This window comes from Cornus florida, unplaced genomic scaffold, assembly GCF_030987335.1.
Source record: "Cornus florida cultivar Cherokee Brave unplaced genomic scaffold, ASM3098733v1 CherokeeBrave_3.0.0_Hap2_Chr04, whole genome shotgun sequence".
Taxonomy (NCBI): domain Eukaryota; kingdom Viridiplantae; phylum Streptophyta; class Magnoliopsida; order Cornales; family Cornaceae; genus Cornus; species Cornus florida.
In genome coordinates this window covers 29,872,323-29,891,634 of record NW_026775574.1, presented here as the reverse complement: position 1 = coordinate 29,891,634, position 19,312 = coordinate 29,872,323, and the positions used below count along the sequence as shown (strand labels likewise).

General features: G+C 38.6%; 2 pseudogenes; both read right to left on the bottom strand.

Annotated features, from left to right (window-relative positions):
• Positions 1 to 2,397: 2,397 nt before the first annotated feature.
• LOC132305764 (small nucleolar RNA R71) lies at positions 2,398 to 2,496 on the bottom strand (annotated as a pseudogene).
• Positions 2,497 to 8,996: 6,500 nt separating this feature from the next.
• Positions 8,997 to 9,095, bottom strand: LOC132305750 (small nucleolar RNA R71; annotated as a pseudogene).
• Between the last annotated feature and the right edge of the window lie 10,217 nt (positions 9,096 to 19,312).

Genomic DNA, 19,312 nt, shown 5'->3' with positions numbered 1-19,312 from the left:
TTGACCTACCTATATAAGGAATATGAGCCACTTTTTGAAGAGAGGCTTAGACATACATACTTAGAGAACGAAATACTTAGTGAGAAAGAAAAGAAGAGGAGGAGGCTAGAGACACCACTGGAGACTCTTCGTCAACCAAGGAGCAGATTTCTTCCATGGAGCTTACCCTTGAGGGTTAGAGGACATCATCCATGAGTGGCTACACATCCTCTTGGGGCTAGAGTTAGCCCTAAGCATGCTTTCTACATCTTGATTTGTGTATTTTTTAGGGGATTTGTATTGTGATACATGTTTTGACATCTTTATATATATAGATCTTGTTTATTCAATTATTTGTATGGTTTAATGCTTCCAATTGATATTTTCATTCTATTCATATGTCTATGTATGCTAGAATAAATGTTCATGTGTTTGTCTCTATTTCTTGTGTGCTATTGATACATGTCTATGTGTATTAATGCTATAGATCTAGAGATTGTCAAGACATAGTGCTTAATGGAATGTTCTTGTGGTTTATTTGATGGTTCATACTCATTTCTAGATGGATTGTGCCTCTCCCTTAGTTTAATTAGTTTAATTTCATGTCATTAGCTTAATTGTAGTGTAGTGGTAGTTTATATGTTAAATGAGAGGACAATCCATGCTTGTGTTTGATGTTCCATACTTATAAATGCAAGTGGCATATTTATCTAATTTTGTGTTATGTTTTGTTGTGAGCTTAAAGAAAGGATTTGTGGCCTAATTTGATATGTTGTGCTATCCACTATGTTGCTTAGACAATATATGCTTAATTTGTCATCCATGCTTGTTGAAACAACCACACACACACCATTGTTACAATACATGCCTTTCCCCTCATTAATCATTCATTAAGGGTGTAGAAGAGCTATGCTTAGTGGTGATCTTTAAACCCCAAGATTTCTCTCTCTCTTATTTTACCGCTATTGCATTATTGTTTACTTTAGTTAAATTGCATCTTAGCTTAATTCAACCACTAACCAATCCTTTGATCACTCGACCTATTAACCCTAATCTTGATTCCGTAACCTTTTACGACCCTCACAATCCCTTAGGACGATCCCTACTTGCCCCAGCTATTTTTTTAGTGAAAGGTAATAGTGACAAATTATAAATGTAGAACTTGGCCACACTCATCTTAGTCATTTTGCTAATGCAAATTTGGGCGCATATTGCTGGCGAGATTAAGTTTTTGGCGCCGTTGCAGAGGATTGAGTGATTGGCAACGTCGTATTTGTGGAATCAATTAGGAATTGGTACTCTTTTGATCGTGTCTTCACTTTATTTTTATTTTCATTTTGGTTACTTATTGTGTTGGTTCTTGTTTGACTAGGAGCATTGAGCAAAGGAGCATCCAAGCAAAGGAGCTAAGCAAAAGCATGGAAAAAGGCTAAATTCATAAATAAAAAAAAATTGCTAAGCTAAATAATTAAAATTTTTGGAGTTGAAGTGCTATAGGACCTTTATGAGATCTTTCTAACACAATCTCTAGTTAAATCGTCGGCCCACGTGGAGGCTTATATTTCAATTCTTAGATAAATCGTGAGCCCGCGTGGAGGCAATTTACTTTTCTTCGTAAGTTGTTCAAGTATGGGAGTATGGGATCATTGCATATGGAGGAAGTTTGTTGATTGTTGATTTGTTGTAAGGGTGAAGTGTTTATCATTATTTCTTGTTGTGTTGCATTATGCATGCATGGTCGAAGATCATTGAGACCTACTCTTGTCCCTTTAAATTTTCCTCTTGAATCCATTGTTCAAAACCCTAGGGGAAGAGGTAGTTCTAATCAATCCATTTCATCAATGGAAGGACACAATGAGGACCATATGGAGGACCTTAGTCACATAGACCAACAAGGTATCCTCCACCCCAATGTGCATCATGATAACATGCAAGTACCATTAGGCATGTCAAGACCATTCATTCATCCACCACAACAACAAGGCCAAGTTCCATTGGGAATGCCAAGGCCAATCAAGGTGCCCATGTTGCACCTCCAATTGCTAGTCATCCCCTTGTTTTAAGAGATCACTATGTGCCTAATGAATACAATGCACCCACATGTATTCAATTGCCACCATTTAGAGCACACCACTATGAGATCAAGCCACAAACCATTCAAATGCTTCCTAACTATCTTGGACTTCCAAGTGAAGAACTTTACAAGCATTTGGATGAGTTTCTTGAAGTATGTTCCCCCGTGAAATATACGGACATACCAGAAAAGGTCTTAAGGCTTAAACTTTTTCCATTCACCATAAAAGACAAGGCAAAATATTGGTTTAACAATCTTAGGCCTTTTTTAATAACTTCTTGGGCAGAAATGCAACAAGCGTTCTTGAAGAAGTACTATCCGATTTCTAAGACCAATGCCATGCGAACCTCAATTCGAGAGTTTTCACACGGGAATGGGGAAACGTTCCATGAGGCATGGGAACGCTTTAATGAATTGCTTAGGAAGTGTCCACATCATGTCATGCCCAAATGGTAATTAGTTCAATATTTCTTTGAGAGCTTATCAGATAATCATAAGGGCGTGGTTGATGCTTCCATGGGTGGCTTTTACATTGATAGGCATGAGGATGACGTGTGGCGTCTTTATGAGAGCATGAGTGAAAATTATTTGCATCGTACTCTATCTTCTAAGAATGGTAGGAATTCAAGTGGAAGGAAGAGTGTTGGCTTACATCAAGTCGACCATTCCAATGAAATAGCCGCCAGGATGAAATCATTATCTCAAAGGTTTGATCAATTCTTAATCAACCAAAACTCGGCAAATCAAGTATCTTCCATCCTTAACCATTCCCATCATGCATCTAATGAGACATGTATGACTTGTTCAAGTGTTTTACATTCTACTTTCAATTGTCCCCAAGGACATATGAAAAATGAGCATCATGAATAAGTCAATGCAATATTTGTTAATCAAGGGAACAATCCATATTGCAATCACTATAATCCAAGTTGGAGGAATCATCCGAACTTTTCGTGGAAAAACCAAAGGGAAGGCTTAAACCCTCCCCAAGGCAGTTTCCAAGGGAAATACATTCCACCTCCAATGTAAAGCCAAGGTTCCCAAGGATTTAGATCATTTCAATCACAAGGAAACCAATTCTCTAATTCTCATTTTCCTAATCAACCATCTTATTCTCAAGGAAATTCTAGGAGTCTCACCTTTGAAGAGAAAGTTTTAACCGCTTTAGGCACTTTAGAGGCTAACACTCAATTGCTTCATTCTCACTCTCAATCTATTGCAAAGCTAGAAACCCAAGTCGGGCAAATAGTTAGCACTTTAAATGCTAGAGAGAAAGGGAAAATGCCTTTAAATGCCCCACCAAAGCAACAATGTGTGGTGGAAATTCATTCCTCATCAGAAGGTCACACAATAAAGCATGTCATGCGGTGACAACCTTGAGAAGTGGGAAGATTGTGGACAACCAAGTAGGTATGTCCAATGAAGAGAGTGAACTAGTGCAACCCAAAGTTGACACCCGTCCCGTTTCACATCTTATTCCTCCTTCATTGCATATGCATGATTTTTCAAATGAGAATGTGTTAAAAAATGATTTGACAAATAATCTTGAAAAGAAAAATTTACAAAATGATTTGAAAATTTCTTGTGTTGAAGAGACTTCAAAGAAAAAGTTTGAAAAGATTTTTGAACCAAAAGCTCCATTTCCGAATGTCTTGAAAGGATCCATTTCAAATGACAAGCAAAATGCCAAAACCATTGAAATTATGGATGTGCTTAGGCAAGTGAAAGTCAATCTTCCACTTTTGGATGCAATTAAGCAAATTCCGGCTTATGCCAAGTTTTTAAAAGACTTATGCACCCAAAAGAGGAAGTACAAAAGCCAACCACCTAGGAAAGTGGTCTTAACCGAGCAAGTAAGCTCAATTTTGCAACATAACACTCTTCCAAAGTTGAAGGACCCCGGTTCACCTACTACTTCTTGCATCATTGGCAACTATGTCATTAATCGGGTTCTTTTAGACCTAGGAACAAGTGTTAACCTTCTTCCATACTCGGTGTATGTCAAATTAGGCTTAGGAGACTTGAAACCGACGTCAGTGGTTTTGCAACTTGCCGACCGATCCATCAAGAAGCCTAGGGGTATCATTGAGGATGTCTTGATTAAGATTGATAAGTTTTTCTTCCCTGTTGATTTCGTTGTCATTGACATAGAACCGGTCCCGAATCTTAAGAGCCAGATTCCCGTTATCCTAGGCCGTCCTTTCTTGGCAACCGCGAATGCCAACATTAATTATAGGAAAGTGATAATGAAGATTTCATTTGGCCACATGAAGGTGAAGTTGAATATTTTTAATCCAACCCCCAATTCTTTTGACAAGCATGAAGAAGTTAATGTTATAGAGAAATGTCATGACCTTAAATGTGAAGGAATTGAGTTTTTGTGTGAGACCAAAGTTTCAAAAAGTCCACCTTTAACCTTGAAACCAAAGAAAGTTGTTTCAAAGTCTTGTTTTGAAAGGGCATGGAAGCCCAAAGATCATTTTGACCAAGGACCAAGAAGTTCCTTTGAGCCTAATCTAACAAGTTCTCAAGGAAATCATTTATTGGGTGGAGCTCAAGGCATCCATCACCCCATTGAGGAGGGGATGCACTTCAAGATGTTTGATCCGGGCTCAAAGAGCCCAACGTCTTGCTAGAGACGTTAAAGACTAGCAAGGCATTTCGTAGGGTGTCACAACCCTATTCCTCCCTCATTTCTATCTTTAATTTCATTTCTTACGAAGTCTACATATTGGCTTAGGGTTCATATGCATTGCTAGGAACTATAATTAGGATTACATACACTTTTATGTTGAAATTGAGCATTTTGTCCAAGTTCGATCGATCTCAAAATGAGTTCAATCGATCGAACTTCCCATCTGCATCAAACCTGCATCCAATTCACTCTCTGTCCAATAGTGCAAAGATTTCCTGCATAAAACAGCTCTCTGTCCCATCGTGCAAAGTTCCTATCTGATCGATCTTTAGTTCTTCGATCGATCCAACTTCATCTTGGATCGATCTGCAGTCTCAACACTTAGAAAAATTTTGGACCTGCATCCAACCTGCATATTTCATCTCTCTGTCCCATCGTTCGAACTCATTCTTGGATCGATCTTAATTTCTTTGATCGATCCAACCTTTATCTTGGATCAATCTGCAGTGTCCAACACTTAGAATATTTTTGAACTCAAAAACCTGGATACTTTTGCTCTCTGTCAGATCGATCGAACAATTGTTCAAATCGATCTTAGTTCTGAAATTTGATATTTTAATTTTGTTTTGATTTTCATATTTCAAAAAAATAAAAGAAAAAAAAAATCCCAAAAACATTTTCTATTTTTAATTTTAATTTTTAATTTTTAATTTTAGATTTTTAATTTTTAATTTTTCAAAAAAAAAAAATAAATAAATAAATAAATCAAAAAAATAAAAAATTCCAAAAACTCAAAGGTAAGATCGTTCTCAGTTCGATCGATTTGAGAATGCAGTTCGATTGATCGAACTGGTTCGGGGGCGTTTTTAAAAACAGATCTAGGGTTATTAGATTGATCCTTTAAGATCGATCTAACAACCCACCCTTCATCCCTCATCACTGCACCTTTCTTCCCCACCTCCGGCGACCTTCCTACGGCATCCATCTCTCTTCCCGAATTTCTCTCTTCCCTTGGATCTACATCTCCATCTTCCTCTCATCTTCCCATCTGATTTGAGGTAAGATCCAAGTTTCCCTTTTGATTTCAAGTTTCTATATTATCAATCCATGTTTTAAATGTTAAATCTAAGATGTATGATGATGCTTGGTTTCCATTGTTGCCGATTTTGAGCTTTTTGTATATATGTGTATATATATTGATAAGCGCTGAAAAGTGTGCAATTAATCCCCTTAAGCTTAGGTATTCAAGGACTTTTATCCATCTTATTTTTCCGCTTCGCTTTAGATTGATTTCGTGTTATTTTCATTTTCAGGTACTTATCCCCAAAATAAGCTAACTTAGCCAAATAAGAGCATAAATGAAGCAATTCTGGGATGAATCAAAGAAAGGAGCAAAGTAGAGCAAAAGGAAGCTCAAAGGTGGAATTTCAGCAACTTCGATCGATCCAACATCATTCTTCGATCGATCGAACTCCCATCGATCTCAGCACTTTAAGAAAAATCTAGGCCATGATGTCATTCTCAGAGATCCCAAAAGTTCGATCAATCCAACATCATTCTTCGATCGATCGAACATTCGTGTCCTTATCCACATGCCAGATCTTATCCAGCTGTACCACCCTACCAATCACTTTTATCCTTTCCCAAAAATATCTTCAAAATATCTCAGATTTGTTTTTATCCAAAAGGCATCGCCATTGAGGATCGATCCAACTTCAGTTCGATAGATCTCAGCCATGTTTGATTGATCCAACCTCAAGTTCAATCGATCGAACTTTCCGAATCCTAAGAAAAATCCAAATTCCAGCTCATTAAAAGTTATCTCATATCCAATCATTGGGGAATATTTGGTGTACGAGCCCAGCTCATTTAGGGTGATTTTTGACCTACCTATATAAAGAATATGAGCTATTTTTTTAGAAGACTTTTTTCATTCTCTTTCATTTTACATTTAGGGGCTTAGGGGAGGAAGAGGCTAGAGACACCATTGAAAAATCTTCATCAACCAAGGAGCAGATTTCTTCCATGGAGCTTGCCCTTGAGGGTTGGAGAACATCATCCATGAGTGGCTACACATCCTCTTGGGGCTAGAGTTAGCCCTAAGCATGCTTTCTACATCTTGATTTGTGTATTCTTGAGGGGATTTGTATTGTGATACATGTTTTGACACTTTTATATATATAGATCTTGTTTATTTAATGATTTATATGGTTTAATGCTTCCAATTGATCATTTCATTCTATCCATATGTCTATGTATAGTAGAATAGATGTTCATGTGTTTATCTCTATTTCTTGTGCTATTGATGCATGTCTATGTGTATTAATGCTATAGATCTAGAGATTGTCAAGACATAGTGCTTAATGGAATGCCCTTGTGGTTTATTTGATGGCTCATACTCATTTCTTGATGGATTGTGCCTCTCCCTTAGTTTAATTAGTTTAATTTCATATCATTAGCTTATTTGTAGTGTAGTGGTAGTTTAGATGTTAAATAGGAGGACAATCCATACTTGTTGTTTAATGTTCCATACTTATGAATGCAAATGGCATATTTCTTTAATTTTGTGTTGTGTTTGGTTGTGAGCTTAAAGAAAGGATTAATGGCTTAATTTGATATGTTATGCTATCCACTATATTTCTTAGACAATATATGTTAAATTTGTCATCCATGCTTGTTGAAATAACCACACACACACCATTGTTATAATACATGCCTTTCCCCTCATTAATCATTCATTAAAGATGTAGAAGAGTTGTGCTTAGTGGTGATCTCTAAACCCCAAGATTTCTCTCTCTCTTATTTTACCTCTATTACATTATTGTTTACTTTAGTTTAATTGCACCTTAGCTTAACTCAACCACCAACCAATCTTTTGATCACTCGACCTACTAACCCTAATTTTGATTCCACAACCTTTTACGACCCTCACAATCCCTTGGGACGATCCTTACTTGCCCTAACTATATTTTTAGTGAAAGGTAGCAGTGGCAAATTATAAATGTAAAACTTGCCCACACTCATCTTAGTCCTTTTTGCACAAATTTGGTTGCACCGCGACGAGCAACACCAAGTTTTTGGGCCGTTGCCGGGGATTGATTGATTGGCAACATCGTATTTGTGGAATCAATTAGGAATTAGTACTCTTTTGATCGTGTCTTTACTTTATTTTTATTTTTATTTTGGTTACTTATTATGTTGATTCTTATTTGATTAGGAGCATTGTGCAAAAAAGTGAGCAAAGGAGCATCCAAGCAAAGAAGCTAAACAAAGCATGGACAAAGGCTAAATTCATAAAAAAAAATTGCTAAGCTAAGCTAAAAGCTAAAATTTTTGGAGTTGAAGTGCTATAGGACCTTTGTGAGATCTTTCTAACTTAATCTCTAGTTAAATCGTCGACGAGCGTGGAGGCTTGTATTTCAATTCTTAGATAAATCGTGAGCCCGCGTGGAGGCAATTTACTTTTCTTTGCATGTTGTTCAAGCATGGGAGTATGGGAATAATGCATGTGGAGGAAGTTTGTTGATTGCTGATTTGTTGTGAAGGTGAAGTGTTTGTCATTTTTGCTTGTTCTGTTGCATTGTGCATGTATGGTCGTAGATCATTGAGACCCACTCTTGTTCGTTTAAATTTTCATCTTGAATCCATTGTTCGAAACCCTAGGGGAAGAGCTAGTTCTAGTTAATCCATTTCATCAATGGAAGGACACAATGAGGACCATGTGGAGGACCTTTGTCACATAGACAAATAAGGTATCCTCCACCCCAATGTGCATCATGATAACATGCAAGTACCATTAGGTATGCCAAGGCCATTCATTCATCCACCACAACAACAAGGCCAAGTTCCATTGGGAATGCCAAGGCCAATCTATGCTCCACCACCACCCATCATTCAAGGCAGTCAAGGAGCCCATGTTGCACCTCCAATTGCTAATCCTCCCCTTGCTTTAAGAGATCACTATGTGCTTAATGAATACAATGCACCCACATGCATTCAATTGCCACCATTTAGAGCATACCACTATGAGATTAAGCCACAAACCATTCAAATGCTTCCTAACTATCATGGACTTCCAAGTGAAGAACCTTAGAAGCATTTGGATGAGTTTCTTGAAGTATGTTCCACCGTGAAATACACGGACATGTCGGAAGAGGTCTTAAGGCTTAAACTTTTTCCATTCACCCTAAAAGACAAGGCAAAATATTGGTTTAACAATCTTAGGCCTTTTTCAATAACTTCTTGGGCAGAAATGTAACAAGCGTTCTTGAAGAAGTACTATCCGGTTTCTAAGACCAATGCCATGCGAACCTCAATTCGAGAGTTTTCACACGGGGATGGGGAAACATTTTATGAGGCATGGGAACGATTTAATGAATTGCTTAGGAAGTGTCCACATCATGACATGCCCAAATGGCAATTAGTTCAATATTTCTTTGAGAGTTTATCAGACAATCATAAGGGCATGGTTGATGCTTCCATGGGTGGCTCTTACATTGATAGGCATAAGGATGACGTGTGGCATCTTTATGAGAGCATGAGTGAAAATTCTTTGCATCGTACTCTATCTTCTAAGAATGGTAGAAATTCTAGTGGTAAGAAGAGTGTTGACTTACATCAAGTCGACCATTCCAATGAAATAGTTGCCGAGATGAAATTATTATCTCAAAGGTTTGATCAATTCTTGATCAACTAAAACTCGGCAAATCAAGTATCTTCCATCCCTAGCCATTCACGTCATACATCTAATGAGACATGTATGACTTGTTCAAGTGTTTTACATTCTACTTCCAATTATCCTCATAGACATGTGCAAAGTGAACATTATGATCAAGTCAATGCAACATTTGTTAATCAAGGGAACAATCCTTATGGAAATCATTACAATCCTAGTTGGAGGAATCACCCGAATTTCTCTTGGAAAAACCAAGGGGAGGGCTCAAACCCTTCCCAAGGCGGTTTCCAAGGGAAATACATTCCACCTCCAATACAACGCCAAGGTTCCCAAGGTTTTAGATCATCATATCAATCACAAGGAAACCAATTTTCAAATTCTCATTTTCCCAATCAATCATAATCTCAAGGGAATTCTAGGAGTCCCGCCTTTGAAGAGAAAGTTTTGACCGCTCTAGGCACTTTAGAGGCTAACACTCAATTGCTTCATTCTCATTCTTAATCCATTGCAAAGCTAGAAACCCAAGTAGGGCAAATAGCTAGTACCTTGAATACTAGAGAGAAAGGGAAAATGCCTTTGAATGCCCCACCAATGCAACAATGTGTTGTGGAGACTCATTCCTCATCGGAAGGTCACACAATAGAGCTTGTCAATGCGGTGACAACCTTAAGAAGTGGAAAGATTGTGGACAACCAAGTGGGTATGTCCAATGAAGAGAGTGAACCGGTGCAACTCAAAGTTGACACCCGTCCCATTTCACATCCTATTCCTCCTTCATTGCATATGCATGATTTTTCAAATGAGAATGTGTTGAAAAGTGATTTGAAAAGTGATTTTGAAAAGAAAGATTTGCAAAATGATTTAAAAACTTCTTGTGGTGAAGTGACTTCAAAGAAAATTTGTGAAAAGATTTTTGAACCAAAAGCTCCATTTCCAGATGCCTTAAAAAGATCCATTTCAAATGACAAGCAAAAGGCCAAAGCAAATGAAATAATAGATGTGTTTAGGCAAGTGAAAGTCAATCTTCCACTTTTGGATGCAATTAAGCAAATTCCGGCTTATGCCAAGTTTTTAAAAGACTTATGCACCCAAAAGCGGAAGAACAAAAGCCAAGCACCTAGGAGAGTGGTCTTAACCGAGTAAGTAAGCTCAATTTTGCAACATAATACTCTTCCAAAGTTTAAGGACCCCAGTTCACCTACCACTTCATGCATCATTGGTGATCATATCATTAATTAGGCTCTTCTAGACTTAGGAGCAAGTGTTAATCTTCTTCCATATTCGGTGTATGTGAAATTAGGCTTAGGAGACTTGAAACTGACGTCGGTGGTTTTGCAACTTGCCGACCGATCCATCAAGAAGCCTAGGGGTATCATTGAGAATGACTTGATTAAGATTGATAAGTTTTTCTTCCCCGTTGATTTCGTTGTCATTGACACGGAATCGGTCCCAAATCCTAAGAGACAAATTCCCGTTATCCTTGGCCGTCCTTTCTTAGCAACCGTGAATGACAACATTAATTGTAGGATGGGGATAATGAAGATCTCATTTGGCCATATGAAGGTGAAATTGAATATTTTTAATCCAACCCCGAATTCCTTTGACAAGCATGAAGAAATTAATGTTGTGGAGAAATGTCATGAACTTAAATGTGGAGGAATTGAGTTTTTGTGTGAGATCAAAGTTTTAAAAAGTCTATCTTCAACTTTGAAACCAAAGAAAATTGTTTCAAAGTCTTATTTTGAAAGGGCATGGAAGCCCAAAGATTGTTTTGACCAAGGACAAAGAAGTTCCTTTAAGCCTAATCCAATAAGTTCTCTAGGAAATCATTTGTTTGGTGGAGCTCAAGGCATTCATCGCCCCATTGAGGAGGGGATGCACTACAAGATATTTGATCTAGGCTAAAAAAGCCCGACGTCTTGCTAGAGACGTTAAAGACTAGCAAGGCATTTCGTAGGGTATCAAAACCCTATTCCTCCCTCATTTCTATCTTTAATTTCATTTCTTGCGAAATCTAGATATTGGTTTAAGGTTCATATACATTGCTAGGAACTGTGATTAGGATTGTATGCACTTTTATGTTGAAATTGAGCATTTTGTCCAAGTTCGATCGATCTCAAAATGAGTTCGATCGATCGAACTTCCCACCTGCATCAAACCTGCATCCAAATCACTCTCTGTCCAATCGTGCGAAGATTTCCTGCATAAAATCACTCTCTGTCCCATCGTGCGAAGTTCCTTTCTGATCAATCTAAACTTCTTCGATCGATCCAACTTCAGCTTGGATCGATCTGCAGTCTCAACACCTAGAAAAATTTTGCACCTGCATCCAACCTGCATATTTCAGCTCTCTGTCCCATCGTTCAAACTCATTCTTGGATCGATCTTAATTTCTTCGATCGATCCAACTTCATCTTGGATCGATCTACAGTGTCCAACACTTAGAATATTTTTTAACCCAAAAACCTGCATATTTTTGCTCTCTGTTAGATCGATCGAACATTTTGTTCAGATTGATCTCTGTTCTTCATCTCACCATCTTTGACTTTGTTTGACTTTTTAATTTTAAAATTCCAAAAATATTATTTCTTTATTTATTTTATTTTATTTTCAAAAAATCCCAAAAAAAAAAAAATGATTTTATTTTTAATTTTCAGTTTTAAATTTTTAATTTTTAATTTTTAATTTAAAAATAAAAAATTTTTCAAAAATAATTTGAGGAGAGATCGATGTCAGTTCAATCGATCTGAGGGTTCAGTTCGATCGATCGAACTGGCAAGGGAAGGTTTTTTAAAAAATGAAACCAAGGGTTTCAAGATCGATTTCAAAGATCGATCCAGCCCTCTCTCAAACCCTACCCCTTTCATCGCCGCTGCACCCATCCACTCTCCCATCTCCAGCGAGACCTCCGGCGAGCATTTAGAGCGTCGCTTCTCTCTCTCTCCTCTTGGATTTCGCATCTCACCCATTTCGATTCTCCACTTCTTCTCTCAGTTTTTAGGTGAGATCCGAATCCCCCTTTGTGATTCAAGCATCCATTTGATACATACATCTTTTAAATGTTTCATTCATTTTATTTTGATGATAAAAATCTCCATTGCTGAAGCTTCGACTCATTTTGTATATATATGTATATGTGTTTATATATTTTGTTAGATTTTTAATTTTTTATTTGATTTTGGGAGTATGGGCCTCGTTAAGTGACTAGGATTGATGTTATGTTGTGTTGATGGGCCCACGACCATGTTCGTGAAGGCCCCCGTGCCGTCCATGTCATAGATCTGTGACTGTCACGATTGCACTCAGTTCGATCGATCGAACTTTTTCTTCAATTGATCTGGTGAGATCGATCTCACTAATTTTCGATCAATCGTAGTTTCTTTTGTCAGATCAATCTCACATTTTTTGTGATCGATCAAACTTTATAGATTTATTGTATACACTTCATATGTCATCTATTGTATGCCATGCTACCTTATATGTGCCAATGCCTGTGTTTTCCACATTGGACGCATCTCATACTTATCCTGTCTAGCATGTTTCACATTATTATTTGTCACTTGCATCGATTCATGTGCCTTACCTGTTTTGTTTATCTTATTTGACATACATGATTCTAAATGTGCTTTATATTCTTTATTCTGGCACTAACTTCCATTTGAATTTCTATTTGCAGACTATGGTTCGAGTCAAAACCGTAGCTCGCGGGCACTATCACAACGAAGACGGACGCAGACTAGGCGACGAGGCCGGTCCATCTCAAAGAAGAGTCCAACAGCGGACAGATGAGCCAACAGAGCCCTCATATGAGCCCATTCCACCTCAGTCTCCAGCTGACAGTAGATTATATTCTTCTTCTGAGGCAGCTCATTCCCCTCAGTCTGATGCTAAGACTGCTCATATTCCATCTCCACCAGCTCAACTAGCTCTTGACCTCGACCGGCCACTGCTGAGATACTCACGCTTTGAGGTGGCACATGAGTCAGTATTCGACACAAATTTCTTCTCCCGATCAGTGCTAACCCGATTGGTATATGATGATATTTTTCGCAGGGGCATCTTAGCTATCCTAGCCCCTGTCACTTACCCGATATACCCGAGGCTCGTCCGGATGTTCTACTAGAACCTCCGGCCTGCCCCGCGTAACCCGGAGGAGCTACGGACCTCTATTGATGGCCACCTGATTTCTATCACTGTGGACACATTATCTAGATCATGCCATTATCCACATGACTACCCTCCAGAGCTACAGGAGATATATCTCATGCTATACAGGCCTTCATATGCAGATCTGGCCGTCTTTCTTACAGGCCACTTTGCCGCTGGCGAGACTTTCACCACCCGGACCTATCTTCCAGACGATCTGTAGTTCTTTGATTCGGTGCTATACCGAAACGTCTTCATGGCCGGCCACAAGATCCAGCGGCGAGGCGATTTTCTTACATCCTTATATGCCTTCTATTCCGGGCATTGGCTGTCTATCCCTTCTCTCATCTAGTGTGTGATGAGGAAGCTGTATGATGACAAAATTAGCAAGGAATGGCCCAAGCGGCCCAAGTTCCTCCCATTTGGCCACCTCATCACCCAGATTTTATGAGATCAGCGCTATCCCTTCTAGCCACGGGAGCGCCCTGAGAGAGGATCATGTTCCTTCGAGAAGAATAACTAGGATAAGATAAGAGCTATGATGCTATTATCGGCCGAATCCAGGATCACGCCGTGATAACAGCAGAGGAGTTAGAGGCTGAAGAGGCAGCAGCAGCAGACCCGACAGCGGACGACGTACCAGTTGGTCCGGTTGCCGTACACATTGATATCGATTTAGAGCAGCCTGCCGAGGACACCGAGCAGCACTCTCCAGCTGGATCATCCATTCACGATGAGGTGCAGACTCAGGAGCATTACTCTCCAGATCTATCACCTGAGGCTCCAGACCACATACCCAGCTTTAGAGAGCGGCTTCAAACTCTGGAAGACTCAGTGGCATCCATTTGAGCTGAGACTGTTGCCATCAGAGCTGATATTGCTACCCTCCGCACGGATGTCATGACTGCATTCAGGGATTTATCCAGAGACATCCGTGGAGCGCGCCCTGCTCGTCCTACCTCTTCCTCCTGACCTCTCTATTCCTTTACTCTTGTCATTCAATATTTGTGCTATATGTGATACATTATTCCTATTACATTACTATTTTTGCAGTCGTGTCTGTCGGCTTTGATACAGGATGTACTATACTTTATTTTTTATTTATTTATATATATGTTTTCTGTATGGGTGTTATATTTTCATACTCTTATAGCTATCTGTTTGACTCCATCAGGTGCATCCCAGTGACTTCAGTAAGAGAGAGTACTGCCCAAAATTTTCAGGACCATCCTTATACCTCTATCTAATTTTCAGTTGTTATCCCATTTACACTTACATGTCCACTGTGCACTATTATTATCCCTTTTGTTATCTGATGAGTTTATCCAAGTGTCAAATTTCAGGACCACAGTTAATCCTAAGTTTAGGGGGGGCTATGCCACCCACTTTGGATACTTCAGTCCCAGCTATTCATTGCCTTAATTGCACCGGTATACTTTTTCCTTCTGTTCTCTTTGCACATTGAGGATACTGTGCCATTTAAGTTTTGGGGTAATGGTGCTTTGCAGTGTTTGTTTTTAATTCAAAATTTTGAGCATGTATTGTGTATTTGAGAGATTTTATATGATTGGTCCATGTTAGCTATGATTTTGATCTTTTTAGGACTATATTGCTTAAAATTTAAAAATTGCTTAACTTGAGAGTCCAATACTCCTTGTATGCCTTGTGGATGCCATTTAGGAGTAAATTTTTCAAAAGATTGATATCTTGCTTGCACTTGTGGTCCACATCATCCTGATTTTGTGATTGTTTTGAGATTCACTCTAGGATTCTACACTAGCACAGGCACACACTAACATTCATTTGTGGGGTACATGCTTTGTTGATTATTGAATTGGTTATATCCCAATTGGGCTCGTAGTGCATTGAAAGCTTTCATTTTGACAAAAGTGGATAACAATCCCTTTTCATTAAGTAACTAGGATTCTAGCCTCATCAAGCATTGAATTTCTCGCACCGAAAGGTGGAGGGCCCAAACTCTAGGTTAATAACTTGAAGGAAAAAAAAAAAAAAAAAAAAAAAAAAAAGAAAAGAAAAGAAAAGAAAAAAAAGTTACAAAAGTAATAAAAAGTGAGGACTTCTCCTAAAAGGTGAGAAGTGGGAAATGATTAGATGGAGGTTGTTTTGATTTGTAGCTTAGTTGATTTGAGCTTGTAAGTCCTTAGGGGTGTTTCAACACCTAGTGCCCTAAAGCCTTCTGGTTTGGGAGTTATTGACCTAACACTCGACCTCATGGATCACTAGAAAACTTAATAGATCAACACATTGCACCACGCTTCCATCTTTGATCCTTAGGGATAAAAAATTAAAAAATAAAAAAAATAAAAATAAAAATCGAGTGAAAAGAATAAGCGCACCTAGAACAATAAAGCTTTAATAAAAGGTCCACTCTTTGTTTTGATGATTGGGACTAGATTTGTGTGCTAGTTTGAGGGTAAGGATGTGACCATTTCTTTAGTTGGCTTAGATAGTAACATGCTTGATGCCGGTCCACTCAAAAAGGATTCTAGAGTTGCTTTGATTTGCATGATCATTTTCTTGATGTGTGGAGAACCATACTTGCTTGCTTGATGTTGAAATTTTGAGAGATTGATTGGAAATGTTTGAAAAATTGCATACTTGAGGTAGTTTTCTCCCAATGCTTGTTTGCAATATCGGTGTCTCTTTTGTGATATTGAGCTTAATGTTTGTGGGTATCATTTCTGGAAACCCTCACAAGACTTCATTCGTCCACTAGGGGTAACCTAGGGGTTTAAAAGGCTTGTTGCGTGTGCTAAATGCAATCGTGTTCCCTACAAAAGTGGCTTTATCTTTTTATTGCTTTCTAGTTCATAGTTATATAGTTGTTCATTTCTTTCCTTTACTTTGTAGTTCATTGCTAGGGACTAGCAATATTTAAGTTTGGAGGTGTGATAAACGCTGAAAAGTACGCATTTAAACCCCTTAAGCTTAGGTATTCAAGAACCTTTATCTATCTTATTTTCCCGCTTTAGATTGATTTCGTGTTATTTCCATTTTCAGGTACTTATCCCCAAAATAAGTTAACTTAGCCAAATAAGAGCATAAATGAAGAAATTCTGGGATGAATCAAAGAAATGAGCAAAGTAGAGCAAAAGGAAGCTCAAAGGTGGAATTTCAGCAACTTCGATCGATCTAACATCATTCTTCGATCGATCGAACTCCCATCGATCTCAGCACTTCAAGATAAATTCAGGCCATGATGTCATTCTCAGAGATCCCAAAAGTTCGATCGATCCAACATCATTCTTCGATCGATCGAACATTCTTGTCCTTATCCACATGCCAGATCTTATCTAGCTGTACTACCCTACCAACCACTTTTGTCCTTTTCCCAAAAATATCTTCAAAATATCTCAGATTTGTTTTTATCCAAAAGGCGCCGCCATTGAGGATCGATCCAACTTCAGTTCGATAGATCTCAGCCATGTTCGATCGATCCAACCTTAAGTTCGATCGATCGAACTTTCCGAATCCTGAGAAAAATCCAAATTCCAGCTCATTAAAAGTTGTCTCATATCCAATCGTTGGGGAATATTTGGTGTAAGAGCCCAGCTTATTTAAGGTGATTTTTGACCTACCTATATAAGGAATATAAGCCACTTTTTGAGAAGACTTTTTTCATTTTCATTCATTTTACACTTAGAGGCTTAGAGGAGGAGGAGGCTAGAGACACCATTGGAGAGTCTTCATCAACCAATGAGCAGATTTCTTCTATGGAGCTTGCCCTTAAGAGTTGGAGGACATCATCCATGAATGGCTACACATCCTCTTGGGGCTAGAGTTAGCCCTAAGCATGTTTTCTACATCTTGATTTGTTTTGACACTTATATATATATATTGATCTTGTTTAGTCAATGATTTGTATGGTTTAATGCTTCCAATGGATCATTTCATTCTATCTATATATCTATGTATGCTAGAATAGATGTTCATGTGCTTGTCTCTATTTCTTGTGCTATTGATGCATGTCTATGTGTATTAATGCTATAGATCTAGAGATTGTCAAGACATAGTACTTAATGGAATGCCCTTGTGGTTTATTTGATGGTTCATACTCATTTCTTGATGGATTGTGCCTTTTCCTTTGTTTTAATTAGTTTAATTTCATGTCGTTAGCTTAATTGTAGTGTAGTGGTAGTTTAGATGTTAAATGGGAGGACAATCCATGCTTGTTATTTGATGTTCCATACTTATGAATGCAAGTGGTATATTTCTCTAATTTCGTGTTGTGTTTGGTTGTGAGCCTAAAGAAATGATTAATGGCTTAATTTGATATGTTGTGCTATCCACTATGTTGTTTAGACAATATATGCTTAATTTTTCATCCATGCTTGTTGAAACAAGCACACACACACCATTGTTATAATACATGTCTTTCCCCTCATTAATCATTCATTAAAGGTGTTAAAGAGTTGTGCTTAGTGGTGATCTCTAAACCCCAGGATTTTTCTCTCTTATTTTACCTCTATTGCATTATTGTTTACTTTAGTTTAATTGCACCTTAGTTTAACTCAACCACCAACCAATCTTTTGATCACTCGACCTACTAACCCTAATTTTGATTCCACAACCTTTTACGACCCTCACAATCCCTTGGGATGATCCCTAGTTGCCCTAACTATATTTTTAGTGAAAGGTAGTAGTGGCAAATTATAAATGTAAAACTTGGCCGCACTCATCTTAGTCCTTTTTACACAAATTTGGTTGTACCGCGACGAGCAACACCATATATGTTTAAATGGTTGTATATATTTTTGATTTGACTTGATTTTGGGGGTCATGGGTCAATCCAAGTGACCATTGTTGATGCCTTATTGTGTAGAGGGGCCCACAAACCCATTTGTGAGGCCCCCGTGCCATCCATGTCACAGATCTATGACTGTCCATGATCTCACTCAGTTCGATCGATCGAACTTTCTCTTCGATCGATCTGCTGAGATCGATCTCACTAATTTTCGATCGATCGAAGTTTTTTCTGTCAGATCGATCTCACATTTTTGTAATCGATCGAACTTCATAGATTTGCTGCATGCACTTCATATGTCATCTATTGTGTGCCATGCTACCTTATATTTGCCAATGCTTGTGTTTTCCACATTGGACGTATCTCATACTTATCCTGTCTAGCATATTTCACATCATTATTTGTCACTTGCATCGATTCATGTTCCTTACCTATTTTTTCTATCTTATTTGACATGTATAATTCTATAACTATGCTTTAAATTCTTTATTCTGGCACTGACTTCCTTTTGAATTTCCTTTAATTTGCAGACTATGGTTCGAGTCAAGACCGTAGCTTGCGGACACTATCACAGCATAGATAGACGCATACCATGCAACGAAGCCGGTCCATCTCGTATCTGGGATCCCATTCCCGATGACACTAAGAGGAGAGTCCGACAGCGGACAGAGAAGCCAGCAGAGCCCTCACATGAGCCTACTCCACCTCAGTCTCCAGCTAACAGCCGACTTTGGTCTTCTCCTGAGGCAGCTCACTCCCCACAAGCTGATGCTGAGACTACACATATTCCATCTCAACTAACTCAGCCAGATCTTGATTTAGACCGACCATTGCTGAGATACTCATGCTTTCAGGTGGCGCATGAGTCGATCTTTAACCTCGACTATTTCTCCCGGTCAATGCTGACCCGATCAGCATATGATGATATTTTCTGCAGGGGCATTTCAGCTATCCTAGCCCCTATCACTTACCCGGTATACCCGAGGCACGTCCGGATGTTCTACCAGAACCTCCGGCCTACCCCGCGTAACCCGGAGG